The sequence below is a fragment of the Taudactylus pleione genome, unplaced genomic scaffold (assembly GCF_031769625.1).
Source record: "Taudactylus pleione unplaced genomic scaffold, aTauple2 ptg000707l, whole genome shotgun sequence".
NCBI classification, from domain to species: Eukaryota; Metazoa; Chordata; class Amphibia; order Anura; family Myobatrachidae; genus Taudactylus; species Taudactylus pleione.
The window spans coordinates 11,638,946-11,644,945 of NW_028285109.1; positions in this window are offsets into that span (position 1 = coordinate 11,638,946).

Here is a 6,000-nt window from a genome sequence, read left to right on the forward strand (position 1 = left end):
TTTCTCTGCAGTTGTTTATTTTGAATAGATATATCAGTTGGAATTTTGTGTCCACTTAATTATATAGAGGGGATTAAATATTTTAATTAGGACCCCATATTTAACCTTTGATCGTCTACATTTACTTATGGGTCTAGCCCACTTGATTGATTTTAATCATCTTCATGGTACATTGAATTATAAATTAAGCACGTCAGATTCGCTGTATAGATATACATATATTAAAAAGTTTTTTATATATATATATAAAAAGTACTTTATGAATAAATTTATGTGTAGATACATAAAAAAATGTATTTGATACATGTGAAAGCACTGCGGTTCTGTGAATATATACTTTATAATGCATTAATTTGAGATAGATGTCTTTTTTATGTTAAAAGTACACCATTGCAGTTGCTTCAGTTGATGGAGAATTAAACTGTTTCCACTAATTGACAGTGGTATTTAAATCAAGCCAGCCAGACCACAAGCCACTTCTGCCATTTTTGAAAAAGCCTCCTAGTGAGGAGAAACGCGTTGAAAGATACAGAAGGAGCTTGTTATTCAGTTACTCTACAAACCTGGGAATTAACTTGTTCTGTGTTGCACGCTGGGCGCATACCTCAGAGGATGCGGAGTCGTTGCCCACTTGGGACTGTTCAGTTTGTGCTGCCTTCCACCTGTGCTCTATTCACCGTGAACGGTATTATTGGAGACGGCAGAGTGAAGGCAGAGACAGTCTGCACCAGCTACAGTGCCTCCACCCCACGTGCTATTGTGAGCAAGCTCTACCACGGACATTACCTTTAACACTCACCACAGATGCTGGCATATTTCTGGAGCTCACCGGGTCTCGCAACACAGAGCTACATACTGAGCCTACAGTACAGCACAGAATGCCCGGCACATTGCTGGGGCACACCGGGTCTGATACTAAACAGCTACAAGTGTGTTTGTTATACAGACAACTCGGATATGGTAGCATACTCATTTTCTCAACATCAGCCATAAGGAGGTACCTCCAACTATTTATATTTTTTCCTTCTTCCCAGGACTGTGAGTATACGGAATCTAATTGACATACAGCATATATGCACTCTAAGCCGGCTTCACTGGAACTTTAACATCAAATGGGCAATAGTATTAATGCAACATTGTATTGTGGTTACCTATGAGTCAAATTGTTATCTTACTAAGTGCAACTATCATAATGTGGACACACTAGTGTCAACTGCATAGAATTCTATGCTAACAAGGATATTCCTTGAGTCTTACAGAAGACTTTTTATTTTTATTTTGATTAGTAGCTTTATATGTACATGTCTAATCACTATTTTAGATTGTATTTTACTCATTATGATATTGCAATTAACACAGGATATTATATTATTATATTGTTCTGTGTCTATTAAGTGCCACCTTATACATTTTGTTTATGTCAGACAGTCTGTTTGACTACTGGCAGGAAAAAAAAGGCAATTTGCAGGCCCTTGCACAAACTGTTTTTGCTTTACTTGAGCTACCCAATCTCCAGTGTGTACTCAGAAAGAGTTTCAGCACAGCCAGAAACATTGTCAGCGATCGGCATAGGAGGCTACTTCCTCAAAGTGTAGAAAAGATGATGTGCATCAAAATGAACTACAAATTCTATACCAATTACATCCAAAAATTACAGAGGCATCCGAGGCTGTAATCTTGGATTCCAGCGGGGACAAATTAATATTGTGTAAAGATGATGTACACACTGATGAGGGTGAGGGATAGGATGATGATGGTGACAATATCTTGCCTTTATAAAGCCAGTTTGTGCAGGTAGAGATCATTGCCAGCAATGTCATCTACCAATTGGTAGCTTGTTTTGTGGGGCCCAAACAAACCAATCACTTCATGATTGATATTGTTGATGAAGGTGTTGGTGGTGAAGATGGCAGGTGCTTGGATCTAGCAGAGAGATGGGATCTACATTGGACTGCTGGTTGGTACTTTTTTAGTCAAAGTTTCTGAATTTTGAAAAAACATTTTGGATAGATGCACTGCAGATGACGTAATAGGGAGGAGATTCCTAGATGGTTAAGGTTCCTACCTCTTCTTACTCTGGCTTTACAAAGAGTACAGATGGCTTGACAATTGTTATCTGGATTTGGGTAGAAATAATTTAGACACATAAGAAGTGGAGTTTTTTGTCTTGTGCCCAGGCATGACAATGGGCCTTTTTTTATCATGGGCAACAACTGTTTCTGCCACTGGTGCCTGATTTACACAAACAACATCCTCATCAACAACATCCTTGCATCCATGCAGAGTCACAAATAGGTGGATGATAAACTGAGGTCTGGCCGGCAGTGTCACTAAACAATAATAGCGCAGCACACCAAAAGAAGAAAAAAAAAAGCACTTTTATTTTTTTTACACTGGGGAAGAGCACCTCTGATTGACAGAGCACCCCCCCTGGACATCACAGCACCCCTTTATAGACTGCAGCCCTAGCCCTTATATGGACAACACAGCAGCACCCCTTTATGTACTGCAGCCCTGTCCCCCTGATGGACAGGACAACACAGCAGCACCCCCTTATGTGCTGCAGACCCCCTTTATGTACTGCAGCCCCAGCCCCTGTATGGACAACACAGCATCAGCCATTTAAGTACTGCAGCCCCAGCTCCTTGATGGACAGGACAACAACACAGCAGCCCTTATGTATAACACAGCAGTAGCCCCTTCATTGACAGGACAAGTGACACAGCAGCTGCAGCACCCACTGAAGCCCCCCTTTATATACTGCAGCCCCAGCCCCTATATGGTCAACACAGCAGCAGCCTTCAGCCCCAGACCTCAACAGGACAAGTTGGACAACACACTGACACAGACAGTGACAGCAACACATCTGTTCAGTTCACCATCCACACCCGGAGGGAAAATGGCGCAGAACACCGGGACCTTTATAGAATCCAAAACCTGCAAGAATCTGACAGCGAGAGGATGACATTTTGCCTTGTTTTGAGATCTGAGTCAGGCGGGAAAACCCGAGCCGGTCTTGGATCCGACTCGGACTTGTAATGTTCGGGTGGGTCTGGTTCTCTGACCCTCTTGTATCTCTACAATACACACAAAATAACTCCAAAAAATTGCTTTTCAGCTTACATCATGGTATAATTTGAAAATATTATCAGGCAAAACTCTCCTATAAATTGCTGTTAATGACATTATTTAAATAAGTCATATATTTTTTATTCACTGTAAGACATTAAGTAATAAATATACGTATATAAGTAATTAATAGATTAATTGACTGACCCCCACAAATAATATATTTAAATAGTAGTAATATATTATTATTATTATGCTTTATTTTTATGGTGCCATAAGGGTTCCACAGCACTTGACAAAGTACATAAAAAAATGAACAAAAACAAGAAAACATTGACTTCCAGTACAAGACAATGCATGACAAGTACATGGTTTAAAAACATTACTCCATCAGCTGTCTTAACACTCAAATAAGCAGCAGGAAGGCAGAAGCCACGGGTTAGGTGATGTTGTAGGGAGTATGGAGTAGATAAGGGCATAAGTAAGGTAAGGAAAATCACATGAGGGAAGAAGGCCCTGCTCGTAAAAGGGGAGGGGCAGACAAACAGGGATGACACAGATGGGGTAGACATTGTGCTTGGGGCAGTGGGTTAGGATGAGAGCAGTAAGGCTTTGGTGAAGAAATGGGTCTTGAGAGCAAGTTTGAAGTTTTGTTGAGAGGTGGAAAGTCCGATAAGAAGTGGGAGAGAATGCAAAATCTTGGAAGTGGGAGGAAGTAATCAGATGGCAAGAGAGGTGGCGTGCATTTGTTGAGCGAAGAGGGCGGATGAAAGTATGAAGGGAGATGATGTCAGAGATGTAAATGGGAGAGGAATGGGTGAGGGGCTTTGTAAGCGAGTGTAAGAACCTTGAATTGGGTTCTGAAAGGGAAGGGGAGCCAGTGGAAGGCTTGTAGGAGTGTGGAGGGAGATATAGAATTTTTGGAGAGGAAGATTACCCGGGCAACAGCATTGAGGACAGATTGCAGTGGAGAGAGGTGGGAATCAAGGAGGCCAATGTGAGGAGGTTCTGGAGATGACCAGTCAGTGGATGAGGGTTTTAGTAGCATCCAGGATGAGAAAGGTCTGGTTCTGAAAGTATTTTTGAGATGGAAATGGCAGGACTGTGAGAGGTACTGAATGTGTAGAGGAGATGGTTGTTCAGTCAATACATAATGTAATTGTGGAAGACAAGGTTATGCTGGAGAGTGGGAAGATGATCAGCTCAGTCTTAGACATGTTACGTTTAAGAAAGCGCTTAGACATCCAGGAAGAGATAGCAGAGAGACGGTATATAGAGAAGACTAATCATTATTTTTAAAATTTTTATATTATATAATATTATATTTGATTTAGGACCCTAGCACTCTCCTTTAACCAATATTGCTCACAGGGGTTGATGAATCAAGCAGTAAAAAGAGTGGAGAAGTGGAACAGTAGAAAAGTTGGCCATAGCAATCACTCAGCTTTGAGGAAGCATTTATCAACTGTGTGTGCCTGTGTGACTACAGGTCTGCGTTACCCTGTGCACTTCTTTGGAACTCTGTGTGTGCCTGTGTGACTGCAGGTCTGCGTTACCCTGTGCACTTCTTTGGAACTCTGTGTGTGCCTGTGTGACTGCAGGTCTGGGTTACTCTGTGCACTTCTCTGGAACTCTGGGCCTGATTCAGAGCCGCTCGTAAGCGGCCGCTCGTTCACTCTGAGCGATGTTCACACAACTGTGCATGCATATGGGTCGTAATGCGCATGCGCAAACCAGTCATTGCGGTCGGAAATCGAGCGCTCGCAAAACAGTGAGGGGTTTCTAATTTGATTGACAGAATGTACCGTTTGTGGGTAGTAACAGGGGAAGGTGCTTGAAACGGGGGGAGTGGAGATCCGAACGCAGGCGTGCCTAACGGTAAAAAGGGCGTTTAATGGGAGTGCATAATTAGTAAAGGAGCGTCATCGACCATGTCACTTGGTTGTCTTTTAGCCTGAACTGCTCGCAGTGATTGCGGTTGGAAAAACCTACTGCAAGCACTGCGAGCAGTTCAGATGCCTTTCGATGTACCCGATTAATCAAATAAATACCGGAGATGACGTGTGATGCGAATGGCAAAGGGGCATCTTTACAAAATAGCGAGCGCATTTTTCGTTCACTTGCTCAGACATAAAGGCGTCAACAAGCCGCAATGACCGAGCGCACAATTTAAATAGCCGGCCCCTTTTTTTGAACGACCGTCCGCATATAGCGTCCGGGTCTGAATCAGGCCCTCTGTGTGTGCCTGTGTGACTGCAGGTCTGGGTTACCCTGTGCACTTTGTTGAAGCCGGATGATTGACAGAATCTGTTTAAAATCAAGATCTGCAAGACGCCATTTTGCGACTGGTCGCAAAACGCCATTTTAGCTACAACTGGAAAAAATCCTTAAATTGAATATCCAGTGATGACGAGACAGGTTTTGTGGATTTGTCTGTGACAAGTGATTAGAGAAGACAAAAAGATATGGTGAGCGTTTGCTCTGCACACAGAACAGTATGCCTATGAAAATGTAAGTATAATACAGACACTAATATACTCAGAAGGAATGGATTGGGAAACAATTGTTAGACATCTAAGCTATCGTTAGCCATTGTATGCATTGTATCTAATGTGATGTCGTTAAGGAGAAAGGAATTGTATTCTGCGTAAGCCATTGTCTTTGAGTCTGATGCTTAAACAAATTAGCCTTACCTGTGTGGTCTCATCAAGCCTCGTTTGATCACATGTGTAAACTAGGGGTGAGCGGGTTCGGATTTCTGAAATCCGAACCTCCCCGAGCCCCCCCGATCCGAGTCCGATCCGAGTCAGGCTCGACTTTTCCCGCCTGACTCGGATCTGAAATCGAGGCAAAACGTCATCATCCCGCCTTCCGAGTCTCGCGGGTTTTGGATCCTATATAAGGTACCCGCGTCGGCGCCATTTTCTCACT